We start from the raw sequence: 13838 nt of genomic DNA, 5'->3' as shown, positions 1-13838 counted from the left end.
ACCCAAATCATTCAGAGTGAAAAGTATTTTCACATGAAGGATTGAACTCTTCTCTAACAAACACAGATCTATAACACTCCAGGTGAGTTACATGTTTCTGCTTCCAAAACTGTACTTTATTCCTTGCAACACCAGAGAGCAGACTACAGAACTTGAGTATTGTGTATGTCTATCCAGGCAAGCAGGGGAGCAGGGAACCAAACTCTGTGGTGAAACAGCAGGAAGGCTCTTCTATTGAGGTGACAAAGGGATGAGTACCAGGTCTGATAGTCTCTTGGCAAGAGGACCTCAGTGAGCTCCAAAAGCCTTACATGGTTCTTACACTCTTTTTTTTTTGGAAGAGTAACAAAGATACTGTAAATGCACTTCTGTTTCCTTGAAACTTCTCATTAGCATTGGAAGAGCTTTGCTCCTTTTTTTCTTCTTTAACTGATCATGCTGATAAACTACTGATAAAGATAATAGTTCATTTATCGTTTACTGTCAGGATGCTCTCCCCTTCTAGGATGGATGTTGTATTTTCCTAGGTTTGCGGGTGGGGGTCCCTGTGTACTCGGTATTTATTTCATAGCAGATATATCCTCTTTCCCCCCTTCAAAACGTTAACTAGAAATTCGCTCGGTTTATGTCACGTCAATCATTTTATTACACACAGAAAATCCCAGGATGTTATTACAATGACAACATATGTATTTGGTTAAAATACAAACAGTGTGCGGGGGAAACTGCAAAGATGGGGTAAGCTCCCTAAACACGGACAGGCAAAAACCAGACTACAAACTCCATCTCATCTCTTTCAGCCTGCGCCTGTTGGCAGCCTGTGCCAGCTGAGGACAGGAGTTTGTGCACTGCTTTCTGTGGCCGTAGGACTGGACTCTGCAGGAGGAGGATTTCAGACAGCCACCACAGCACCTCTGCACTCTTTTTGTCTGGATGCTGCTAAAATCTAAGCAAACCCTTCAGGCAGACGTCAAGGAACAACCGTAAGTCATCATGTTCTGTCACTCACTTTGCTTGTTCTGATGCTTAAATTGTGTGCCATGAACCCTCCTCTACCCCAAACCACAGCAAGTGTCATATGACTCGCTGAGCTCCTGTGTATGTCTCTTTGGTAATACACGTTTTCAAAACTTATCTTCAAAGCTATTCACAAACGGCATCCCTATATTTAAATAATGCTTCATCTTAAACTGAGCTAAACTGCAGACACTATGAAATGCCAACAGATGGTTGAATTGTGTTTCCATAGCAAAGTAATTTACAATAATTGCCGTATGGACGTAAATGCAATTTTCCATTATATTCGTTTTATCAAATGTTACCATACAACTCTGGTATATTTTATCAGAATATGCAGAGAATATCTGAAATTTCATGCAATAACAATTCTCAATTAGATCAAATACATTTAAGCCTCAAATATGAATTTGACATAAAAGAAAAAATATCTAAAACTAAATTAAAATTAGATCTTCTTAAGAATCACGTTGGGTAGTACCATAGCGTTATAAGCAGCCTTACATTATTTTTTGTTTGATTTCAGTGGCAATATTTACTTACTATCTTAGATTTTAATAATTCAGAGAAGTTTTTCCACATCCTTCTAAAGACACCCTCATACTTGTCTCCTCTAGTCCTTTCTACTGTATTTTGCAGGGAAAAAAAAAAAAGTCACATAGCCTAGCACAGTCATTATACAGAAGGGAAAAATATTCTCTGCTTAAAATAAAAGCCAAAAAAAAAAAAGAGAGAGACCCTTGACCTGGCTCAAAACCTGCAAATTATTTGAAATTTATTGTCAGAAATCAGAACACAGTCTCTATTAGAGAATGCTTGGTCATAGCTGGAATGAACAGTCGGTGAACATCATGTTTCTGTGTAGAAATAAGAAGTTACAAGGTTTAATTATCCTTAGTCTACAAGCTTTTATATTCAGGAAAAATAGATTTGTTTTCTTTAATATTTTCCTTGCTAGCTCTTCAGTTTCCAATAACCTTTTTATAACTGCTGAGATGCAGATCTACAAATAAACAAGACTGGATAGGACTGAAATAATAGGAAGCAAGCCGCTACCTTAACACACTGTGCTAAAACACTTCCCATATAACGAATTCTCATTAAAGTAAGCCAGAGTCATAATGATGGTCGTTACACAGAATTATAGACTATAACATCGATCGAATTTAGTGCACTGACAAGGAAAAAGTGCAGAGGAGTGCAAGACATCTGAGTATTAGGCAGATGTAGAACTGTACGACAGACATCCCTGACAAGAAGCAGCCAATTATAGCTTAAAATTCTGGCATATAACCAGTTCTGATTAATAGTTTTCCATTACATTTACAGACATATTATTAATGTATTAAAAATGTCAAGCTTTGGCAAGAACTAATACAGCATGGCTCAGTTAGTCTGCAATATCTTCTTTTAATGAGCTTCCATTGATACAGAGAAAGATATTGACCAAAGCACATTAAGGATCATATGCTAAGCGCTATTGGGGTTTTTCTAACAGAGCCATACAATTCGTCTTGCTTATATTTATTCCTGCAGAGTCACTTGCTATATGCATTCCATATTTCAGTGCTCTAATTCTAAAAATATGTGCATTGTTTTGTAAAAAACACTTAGAATAACATTTCTGAAGTTTATAGCTGCGCGCGCCCCGTAGCACTAAGCCTCTTGCTGTGGGTAACAAAGCAGCAGTTTTTACCCCCTCAATTAACGCCTGCACATTTGACCTTACAAGAAGCAATCAACAAATCAGGAATAACCAGTAAGTGACACCCCCACCTACCCTCTGCACCTCCTGTTCCCTGTCCGCCAGCTTGTCCCAGGCTCTGGGGGCGCAGGGCCCACGGGGCTGACGGAGGGAGGGAGTGACACAGCTATGGATTGAGGGCAAGGTGGCAGCACGCTGCTGGAGGACAGCTAACACACCAGAAACCTTCAAGGCACCCTGCCTTGTGGGGCAACAGCGGTGTGAACTGCTGAGCAGCGGGGGCCTTGGATTTTCACATGCCATATCCTCTGCAACCTGAAAAACAGGAGGCATTCCCCAGGCACCTGGGAGCTGAACACCGCCTCTGTTGTCCCTGCCTTCCCCCAAAGCACCTCTCTGTGCAAAGTGGAGGACATTTAGGCTACAATGAGCATGTTACAGATCGGCTGCATCACACGTTTAAGGAAGGCAAACAGCTGACCCCCAGACTAAAACTGGCTGTAAAGGTGCACATGCGGCCTCCTCCCAGGTGGGTGAGGCTGCCAGTCAGACCTCATGCAGCATTTCCATTTTGCAGCCTGAGCAGATACCCCCTTCTCTACAAACCAGCTAAAATGCACCTCGGCAGAATTACTGCTGGTGAAGAACTTCAGCTCTTGTCAGGGGTTGTTAGCAAACACACCCCCTCTGCCTTCTTCCATCACAGAGAAAATCCAACCCCCGGCCCCAGATAATTCCCTCGGCACAAAAGGCATCAGCTGGAAGCTCTGCAGTCCCTCTCCTGCATCAGGTCCCTGCTGAAAAGTTGCTGCACAGTGTTACAGGGTGGTTCCTGGCCCTCGATTCTGACATACAGCAGGTATGTGAAGAATGCAATAAAATAACAAGCAATCGCTTCTCCTACAGTCCAGGTATTTGATAAACCATACACTGCCACGACACAGGAGTAAGAACGAGAGCCCGACTCAGTTACTATGATTTACGCCAGTGTGAGGAGAACTGGTTAAAATCCCTAACTGATGCATGGAATGGGGGCTGTCAGCTGACAGTGTGGGGGCCTGCAGAGCGCTTTTTTCCAAAGGAAAAAGTTTGCACCCCTAACAGCTTGTATCCCTGTGGGAAGTTTGTATCCCAGCTTCAGCAGAGGGGTGTATCTAATCACGCCCAGGTAAAAAGATCCTTTATGTCCACGCCAATTATTAATTATAATTGATGAAATAATAGGTATTACAAAACAGAACTAATCCTCATTCCCGCATGTCACAACATTTAATCAAAACCAAACATTTTTACCTTGGTACACCTAGAAAACTTGACAGCCCAGTACACACACAGCTCCAATCTGAAAAATAGTAACAATCGCATCCCATCTTATGCAGAATTAGTTATCTATGCAAACAAAAATGGAACCTATATTTAACTATTTAATGCACACTTCCCATCACACTCAGATCCAAGTATACTCCAAACAACTGCTGTAGTGCCTGTGGACTCAAACCCTGCTCCAAACAAAGCTTATCTTCTATTTTTATCAGGCTTATTCAACTATCTAGCAGAAAAAGATTTCTTTGTCTCAGGAGAAATTTAAAATGTCAATAATTATTGGCTGAGGAAAATAAGATAGAGAGTTCTGCTCCCAAAAAGCTGGGTTTCGGCACTGCACTTAAATTATTTTGGGTTTTCCCACATCATTCGTTGCTGAGTGACACCTCACACCACCGCTGCCATTACTTGCAGGGTATCATCGGCAGTCAGCATATGGAGCCAAGGCACTTGAGCTATTTAAATTTTAAACCCTTCGTGTGTAGCTGTGTTAAGGTTTTCCTCTAGAATCTTTATAATTGTGGTTTATTGCCTTAAATATCTCTGTACCTAGACTCAATCTGTTGTGCAAGTTTTTCCTCTCTGCATTTAAGTCAGCATTTGGGGTGGCTGGGGCTTTTTTGGTTATTTTTCACCCGGTCAGGTAATATTATGCGCTCTTCAGAAAGCAGAACCTGGGGGTATAGGGCTACCAAGCCTCCAAGGCAGGGTGGGAGCTGCTGACTTTCTAAAGCCTGATGAAATTCTAAGTTCTTACTGTCAAAATGGAACGAAAGCAGAAGTCTAACGGATCCTGAATTTTTTCTGTGCTATTGCCAGACTTTACATACGTAGCTAGAAAGTTGGTGCCACTTCTTATCAGCGTCACGGGGCTGAGGCTTGACGGCAGTCCATGGGTCTATTGGAAAAATGCTGCTAATTGCTGGAAGCTCTCTGGTGAACGTCCTTTAAAGCTCCAAAAACATGCCTGAAATCAACCTTTATTTTTCGTTGCAAATCCAGAAAAAAAAAAAAAGCATCTAAACCCACCAAAATCAAACCCGGGAAAGTTCTGCTGGGGTTTTCCTCGTTTTGATTGGCTGCCTAGGCCCCAGCTGCTCATCCCGAGCCGCATTGTCCTTAGGCAAGGCAGTGATTTATTCCCTCTTTAAAAGCATCTCCACCGTTTGTTTCACTCACTGTCTCTGCTAACATCTCTGCAGAAGCGAGGCTGGCTCCTAGCACATCAAATCCAGAATATCGAAAAGTTGATTGTGGAACAATAAAAGTGCATTCGGTACAGGCCAGAAAAGCACATGGACCAACTTTGAGAGTACAAAAGCATCTGCTTTATCAGATTTAGCTCATCTGTGCTGCTCACCATCATTAGGTGTCCCTTTAGATACGTTTTTGGGGGGTGAGTGCTTAGAAAAATCACTTGCAGTTTCCGACGTGAGGGAACCGTTTCCAGGTTGAGCACCAGCGCCCCGTCCGCTCCATCGGGGTTACTCTCCCCACCCTCCTTCGAAGCCGACTTTGGGTCGTCTTCTCCCCCAAAAGCCAGCCAAGTGCTCGCCGGGGGGCAGCGGCCGGGCACCCCCCGGCCTCTCTGCGTCCCTCCCCGCTGCCTCGCCCCTTCCGAGCCCGGCGCTCCGCGGCCGGCAGGGGGCGCCCGTCCCGCACCCTTCCGCTCCGGGGGGACCCCGGGGGACAGGGGGGGCTCGGGGGGGACCCCGGCCGCGCCCCCCCAGCCCCGGTGTCCCCCCCGCCCCCCCCGGGGCCGTACTCACCGCGCGGGTCGCCCTCGCCTCACCGCGGGGCGGCGCCGGGACGCGCCGGGGCGGCATCGGGGAGCCGGGGGGCGCCTCCTTCCCTGCCTCCCTCCGCCGAAGTTGGCCCGGGGCGCCGGGCGGCCGCAAAGTTTGGCGCTGGGCGGCGGGCGGTGCCGGGCGGTGCCGGGCTGCCGCTGTCCTCCGGCGGGCAGCTCATCGCCGAGGCGCTCCCCAGCGGGGCTCCCCGCCCGTCACCGCCGCTCGGGGCGGGGGCGGCCCCCGGCGGGGCGGCCGCGGCGCGGGGCCTCGGGGCGAGCGGAGCCGGGAGCGCTGCGGCCGAAGTTGGGGCGGCGGCGGCGGCTCCTCACTTCGGGGCGACCTCCCCGCGACTGGCGGCGAGCGGGGCGGCGGCGCCAGCCTTCCCTCCCCTCCTCCGGGCCCGCCGCCGCGCCGCCCTAGCGCCGCCGCCGCGCCGCCCCCCCGCCCGCCGAGCTCCCCGCCCCCGGGCACGGAGGGTGGGGGGCTCCCGGCCTCGGCACCGGGGCGCGGGCACCGGCGGGGCTGGAGGCGGCCGGGGAACGCCGCTCCTCCGCCTGAGCGCGGCACGGGGTGCTGCGAGGGGAGGGAAAGCGCCGGCTCTGCCGCCGCGATGCTCCTGCCGCCCGCCTCGGACCGGACCCGCCGGGCTCCGGGGGAAACTCTGCCCGGGTGCCCGTGCTGTGCCCGCTCTGCGCGGTTTCCCCCCTGCTCTCGTTCAAGTGAACGCGGTTCTCCCCGTTAGGCTTCCCCAGGCTGTGCGGCACATCGCAAGCTGTTGTCCCGTGTGGGACTTGGGCTCGCTGCTGGCCGCGCCTGGTGCCCGGCCTCTGGGCAGCCGGACACGGGCTGCGCTCCGGAGGTGGCTTTGTCTGGTGCTTTGCGTGATGTGCATAGCGAGAGCTGTTAAACGTGTTTATGGACGCAGCGGTACCGTTGTATTCGCTTGACAAGATTAGGAGTTTCGTATTTTTGCTTTGCCGGGATGTAACCAAATGAAGTGGGGCAGTGGATTTCTGTTGGGTTGAGAAACTCAGCTTTCGTTTTGGGCTGTGGGATTTGGTAGATGGTGAGTAACTGGCAGGAGCCACCGGGGAGGGTGTTTTACCTCTTTCCGTATCAGATAGCTAAAGCAGCAAAGTCCGAACAATCCCTTCCAGTTCCTCCCAGCCTCCTTTTCTGCGTGCCAGGCAGTGGCATTGCTTCGCTCTTCCCATTGCTTTGCTGGCACTTCTGTGGCTGTGTTAGGGCAGGAGCCATGCACATGGGTAAGCAGTTTGTATGGGCGAGCCAGGAATGATCAGGGGGGTGGGAAAATCCACCCTCAGTGTTTCTCAGCCCTCAAAACAGTTCTTGCTCTGTTTGCAGCCTTCAAGTGCATGGAAATCGTCCCCGAGGGCTGGTATTTAAGGAGAAAAGGTGCAAATGAGTAATTTTCTCTTTCCACTTGAAAGGGAAGCAAGTCAGGCACTGGGCCTCCATGGGGTGTTCTGTAAAGGAGAGGGGCAGCCAGGAGAAATGGGTTGTTCCCTAATTACAGGACAGATGGACAGCTGTACTGTGAAGCACAGGGCGCTGCACAAGCCAGGCTGAGTGCCTGAGGTGGTAGGTTGGGGTGGGCCAGCCCTGCCGTGGCTCACGGGGGCCTCTGCCTGCCACTTGGGGTGCCTCTGGCTGCTGGCTGGGGCTGCCTGCCTGCGGTTGCGGCAGTGGGAAGGGTTTGGGAGCATGCTAGGAGGGCTTGCTGGTCTTATATGGGAAGTGAGAGAAGAAGCCTCCTTCTCATGCATCTCTTTGCCTTAAAATAAAGCCAGCAGTAGTAGCGCGCTTGGTGCTGTAGCCTGCTGCCATTGACCGAAGCTTAGTGTGCGCTGTGCAGCTGCTCTGCGTGTTTTGCTGTCCTAAACCTCACCTACTGGACTAGAAACTTTCTGTACTCCACGCTGAGCCTTTGGCCAGTCTGCGGACACCATTGCTTGGCTGATGGGGCTGGCTGGCCACAAAGAATTAAGGCAGGACTAAGACATCTGATGTGTCAAACATCGTTAAATTCTTCTGCTAGTGATATTAGCCTCTTCTATATCAAAGCTGGAGCAGCTGCTTTGAGTGCACTGTCACCAAGTCTGAGATTAGATGTGCTGTACTGGTAAAAATCATGGCCAAAAATCAAATCCAGTCAGAGAATGTGGCCAGAATTCACAGCCAAATGTGAAGCTCATCAGGAAAAATTGGTCTGATTTAATTTCTTTGTCAAATGCTGTTGCAAGGTTGGAAAAGCAGATGAAATTCAGCAGCAAGGAGATTTTTCTCTGTTGTTTTTGTACTTGTTAGCGTCATAAGCTGGAGTCAGATGTAGAAAGGATGATGCCTTTATATTCACACCAAAAATATTTGCATGAATCCTGGCACTGAATTTCTAAGAGCCCCTTTGGTAGCGAGTGATGACTGTTCATATCTAAATGGACTGAGGGACCCACTGCTGCAGCAGCTTGGGACTGGATTTTAGCAGGACTCCAAGAGGAGGTTTGATGTTTGGACAAAAACAGAAGGTTAACCAACGTTTGAATATATACCATATATACCGAAGTATAAACTACTGCAGGTCCCACTACCGGCTTTACTGGGGTAGAAATTGCTAAAATTAAGGTTTAGCCAGTCCTTAAACACTAAAGGATGGAAAGTTACAGCACTAGGAACGTGTTATCTTCAAAGTGCTTCCAGCAGTATTTCTTCCATCTTCTCAGTAATAGCTGGTATTGGCCCCTAACGGAATCAGGGAAATGGATTAATTTTTGATTACCCAGCCTGAGCGTGGAAGCTTCTGTGCATGTTAGGATACTGCTTGCTACAAGGCATAATTTCTACTAGAAGCAGCATAAATTGCTAGTACAGAGGTGTTATCGCTGATTGCAAACTTTTCTGTGAAACAACAGCTGAACGGCGAGTTTGAAACCGAGCCCTAAACCTAATCAAGCTCTGCATGATTTCAAGCTGAGTTTTGGACATTCACTGCATCCCCTCATGTGCCATTATGAATCTTTTATTACCTGCTATAGGCTGTGCTGACCTCTAATGATACAGCAGAATTATTTTATTAATGCATTTCCCCACAACGCGGGCGTGCTGCACTGGGCAGCAGCAGTCGCTGCCTTTGCCTGCAGTGGTAGGTGTCCCCGTAAGTGTGAACAGAGGCACGGGGAGCTTTCCTGCCTGCAAGCAGCCTTTCAGTCTGGCGGTATCTGCGGCCTGAAGTGACACCTGCAGATACAGCATGATGTGAGTCCTGGCCCAGAGCAAGGGGGTTGATGGGGCCATGCAGGAAGCAGGGCAGTGGGGAGTGGGTGCAGCTGCCTGGGGCTGAGCAGCAGCAGGGAAGGTCCCGCTCCTTGGAGAGCGTCCTGGTGCCACCGTGCCTGCTCCCCGTGCTGGTCTGCTCCTCCAGTGCATTGCATGCACGTTTCTGACCTCTTTTCAGACAGCTGAAGGGGATTTTGCAAAGCAGCAGGCAGAGTGCATGAGGCAAGGGAAAGAGGAATGCTGACTTGGACCTGCCCCTTCCCTGCCACCACTGCTGTGCTGAGGCTGAGGTACAAATAGCAGAGCAACTCTCCCAAAGGCAGAGCTGGTCTGTCCACTTTATTGCTGCTTTGCCCACAGTTGTTTAACCTCCTGTAAAGTCAATTGCTTGGCAAGGATTTGAATGTTGATCTGGGCTTGCACCTTCAGTGCCTCCAGCAGCGTCGCTTCCAGAAGAATGATTGGAAAACTGTATTGAGATAAATGACAAAATCAGGAGGTTTCTGCACTTGTGCAGGCAGGGAGACAAATCCTGAGTCTGTCTGGGGAAGCAGCAGAAACACAGACATCCCCGAAGCAGAGTTTTGGCACCGCTTGAGCTTCAACACAGCTTGAGAGCAGGGGACAGAGAGTCTACTGAAAACAGTGTCACCCCTTGCTCTGAAACCTCCATCACAGTACAGTTTGCAAAAGGTTTTCTCTGAGTGGGATGGATGGCAGAACAGAAAAATGCTGGCAGCTACAAGTGCTTTGTCTAGACCAGGGCTTCCATCACAGTGCTGTACCCAGAGCTAAACCTGACTAGCAGCACTGCAAAGTTGTAATGGAAAAGGCTGGTTGAGGCATGCAGCGCTCTGCAAAGCCCTCCAGCCCATGAGTAAGGCAATCTGTGTGGCCAGCTGGGAGTATGATGTTGCACTGATGCGCACTACATAAAGAGAGATGCGAGTCTGACATCCTACTCCTTCCTTTATTTCCATATGCTTTGATAATTACTTTTTCTCCTTCGAGGGAAAGGAGATCTTTCCCAATCATGTTTCAAGACTCAAGAGCTTCTCTGAACAGGACACCTTGGTCTGAAATCGTGAAATTGGGTATGCTTGTAATCTAGGAGAGAGACTATCTAATAAGCACGATTTTTTTCAGTGGAATATCATTGTTTTCCTGCTGGCAGGGTGTGGAGCCCCATTACTCATTCCTTGGGTCTAGGATAGAAAAGGAAGCATTTCAGGTCTTCTGGGAGAAGCATCTTTGTAATTCGCTTGCAGTTCAGTAGGGAATGAGGGCAAAGGAGTGCCACGAGCTATGCTTTTGGTGAGAAAGCAAAGTCAAGTATTTGATATACAAAGGGTTATTCTTAAGTATCAGACCTGTTGATTTAGAGATGCAGGTAAATTACAGCCTGGATTTCCTTTTGCAGGATGAAAAATGTTTTGTTCTAATAATAAATACTGAAACTCTGCTGTTCCCATTTACACAACGCACGTGACACAATGTGTAAATCCTTGACAATATTTTCTCAGAATTTAGCAGCTTGTTTTTCTGCAAACATAAACATTTATTTTTGGTGTTAATAATTAATAATATGCCACATGCCCATAATAAATGCAAAATCTAATCTTGTATAGACATAAATGTGTCTGCCAAAGTGGTCTTTCTGTGCTGTAAATGACTTTCAGAAAGTGGTAGCGTACATTCTATTTTCAATCACTGATGATTTGTTTTGTGAACAGATATGCCATTAAAATAAATGTTTTCCTTTGAAAATAACAAATACTTCACACTTTGCTTTTTCAAAACACAAATAATTGATAATTATTAAAAACGGGAAGTGGCTAATACCAAAATCTTTTCAGCTGTATCTAAATCAAAATATAGACAAGAATGTGGAAAATCCCAGCAGGAAAGGAAAACAAGATAAAAGAGAATATATTCTCATCTCCACAGCAGAAAGAAGGAACCAACCTCCTTGGGGTCAAAGTCACTCCTCCTGTACAGTTTGACAGGGAGTGACTCCCTGTGGTGTAGAAAAAGGATATCATAGTGGTGCAGGGTAGCAGACCTAGATATGCCCTTCCCTCATCGATTAGTTCCTTCAGAGCCCAGTATTTTTAGGTTTCATCATTTCCTAGGAGCCAGCAGTAGCTGAAAAACCTACTGACAAAGCCTTGGGGTTGTATTGCTTGTGATGGCTGGCCCACCTGGAGGATGGCGGTGTCCCTGCTCTCAGTTATGGTATTACTGCTCTTGGCTACCATGTTGGCACAGCAGGCAACAGCCAGTTGTTCCGAAAGCTGTAGCTGTGCAAACGAACCCACAATAGCATATTGGATCGTATTTTAACATTTCTTTCAGGTACAAGACACAATGTAGTTTGCCTGTATCTTCAGTGAAGCTGTATGTAACAGTGGCTCACAAAATGTCACTGGAAATAGTCATCTTTCCAGGGTAGGCTGAGCCGACGAGGGGAAAGCCAGGGAAATGCTAACACCAAAGGAGACACTGAAAAAGGAAGACTTTTATTGTCTGCTTTTTAAGCACACGATAGTTTTTATATTTGCCTTCATTAACATTAACCAAGCTAGTGATGAAAAATTTGTATAAATCTCATCTTTGGTGAAGGTTTAACTATTCACTTCATTGGCTGTGGTTAGCAGTGTGGATGATGTGAGTGTCCTCAGAAATTGTCCAAACCTTCCAGAAAAGGTAAACCTTAATATTCCAGCATAAAATAAGAGAAAGGATGAAGCAGACTTGTCTGAAGCATTTTCATACTATCATTATGCATTCTGTAGAAGAAAAGGATCATAAAAGTCTGGTTGCTGTTCAGGGCTCCAAGCCCTGAAAGTGCAGTACCCTGCCAGCGATGGTTTCAGAGTAGCCAGGCTGGACTGACTCAGCCATTTGTACAGTGGCAAACTCCCCGAACAGTATTGTCCGAAGTGCTTTGGAGGAAAAGCTTCACTTTTTCCAGTATTCTGAATTTCTCTCTGTTCAGTTCACCTTCTGCTTAGGCACTCTTTTATTCCTGGAAATCCACAGAGGCACAGAGCTTCACAGAGGCTCCCACCACTGCACCTGAGCCCAGTCCTGGGTGAGCCTCCTCACCTACGCGCATGACCATAGGGTACAGCTGTCAATACAATTGATTAGGAATGTGCACAGTAAAGTTGTTTTAGTTTGTTTGTTTGTTTCAATTATAAACAGGCTTTTAGGAAATGTTCTATAGAAGCAGTCAGCACCAACGCAAGCTTCATGCGTTTTTCAAACTTAATATTAATCATAATATCTTATAAAAAGGAATGGATTATTTGTTCAAAAATATCGAACCTGTTTTTGAAATAAGAGTTCAATCTTTTAACACTGTACTTTGAAAATATTTCATGTGCTTGTTGTTTTTTTTTAACAGATAGAGTTGCCAGGTCTTTGAGTCAGAGACTGCTTCTTACGTTTGCATACAGAACCTGTTACTGCTCTGATTAGACTTACACATCCAAGGTTGTATTTGGTAAATGTAATACATACGGTAATTCACAATAATTCATTGTCTGTTGTCAGATATCCTCTAGTTGTTAATACAAACCTAAACATCTTTCTTTTTCAAAAATAGCTTTTTAAAGATGTGTAGCTTTCATAGTATGTCACAGGCTGTGGCAGTGATAGCTAGCTGAAGTAATCAGCCACTCCTGAATTCAGTTTCCAAATCGGGCTTCATGTTTGGATACAATGACAATTATATTTGCCATTTTAAAGAACCAGCTGTATTCTGTTCACTCAACAGGTCAAAAGTTATGTCTGGCAAATTAGCATTTTATTTTTTTATCAAATCACCCATGCGTTCATGCATAAATATGGACATTACTTATTAGTAACAATTTTAATCAGAGCAGTATTTTTATATTGAATATAAACACTCCAGGGATGATTTTCATTGTTCTATTGTTGATGAGTTTCTTTCACGGAGGAAGAGCATAATTTAGCATTCAGGAATGAATTACAATCACACTCTGACATGAGATAAAAACTCAAGAGAATTTGGCAGATGATAGTATTTGGAATTATCTTAGCCCTCCAAATGAAAACGAGAAATAAGTATATAGAAGCATTTGTAGCTTGGAAATACTGGATTATGAAGTGGTATTTTTGGGTATTCATTTGATAGGAGTGTGGAACTCCTGCAGAGAGAGGTAAAGGATACTCATTTAGTTTCCTTGTGGCTGAACCACATTTTGTCAGGTAACCATTAGTTTTGATTTGTGGTATACCATTGCGAACCAGTAAAGGGCAGCACTAACCAACTGTTTTAGGTAAAGAAAAAGATCACCAATTATATTTTCAAGTTTAAAATGATCTAAACATTAGTTGTTTGACTGGATTTGATATTAAATTTGTTGTGGTGCTGTTTTACTGCAAAACAGAAACTAAGAGCATTCTATAATTGTTAGAGCAGAATTCCACAGCTCCAGATTAACAACTTGTAATGAAGTTTGGTCAAGCATTTCACTTATGGAAAAGCTGATTCTCTTACTAAGAGTGTGGTCAGTTCCATTGCTTTAGTAGCTTATAGCATAGGATCTGCCCATCAAAATAGATTTTAGCAGATTGAATTACGATTCATAGCAGAAATATGTAAACAATATACACATCTTTGTAGTTTAAAACATGAGGTATGGTTGTCTACACAGATTGGTAGATGAGATAGGTTCATT

General features: G+C 45.9%; 1 protein-coding gene across 3 annotated transcripts in view; it reads right to left on the bottom strand.

Moving 5' to 3' along the window:
- The window catches only part of NTNG1 (netrin G1), a 156387-nt gene extending 150438 nt beyond the window's left edge, over positions 1-5949 (bottom strand). The window contains exon 1 of one of the 3 annotated variants that reach the window (XM_035538041.2): positions 5815-5949. The gene's annotated coding sequence lies outside the window, so the exon portion shown is untranslated. The remainder of the gene's footprint in view (positions 1-5814) is intronic. The other 2 variants (XM_035538039.2, XM_035538040.2) reach the window with 2 other exon arrangements.
- Positions 5950-13838: the final 7889 nt, after the last annotated feature.

Source organism: Cygnus atratus, chromosome 8 (assembly GCF_013377495.2).
Source record: "Cygnus atratus isolate AKBS03 ecotype Queensland, Australia chromosome 8, CAtr_DNAZoo_HiC_assembly, whole genome shotgun sequence".
Lineage (NCBI taxonomy): Eukaryota > Metazoa > Chordata > Aves > Anseriformes > Anatidae > Cygnus > Cygnus atratus.
The sequence above is the reverse complement of the archived record's forward strand: the minus strand, read 5'-3'. Positions and strand labels throughout refer to the sequence as shown.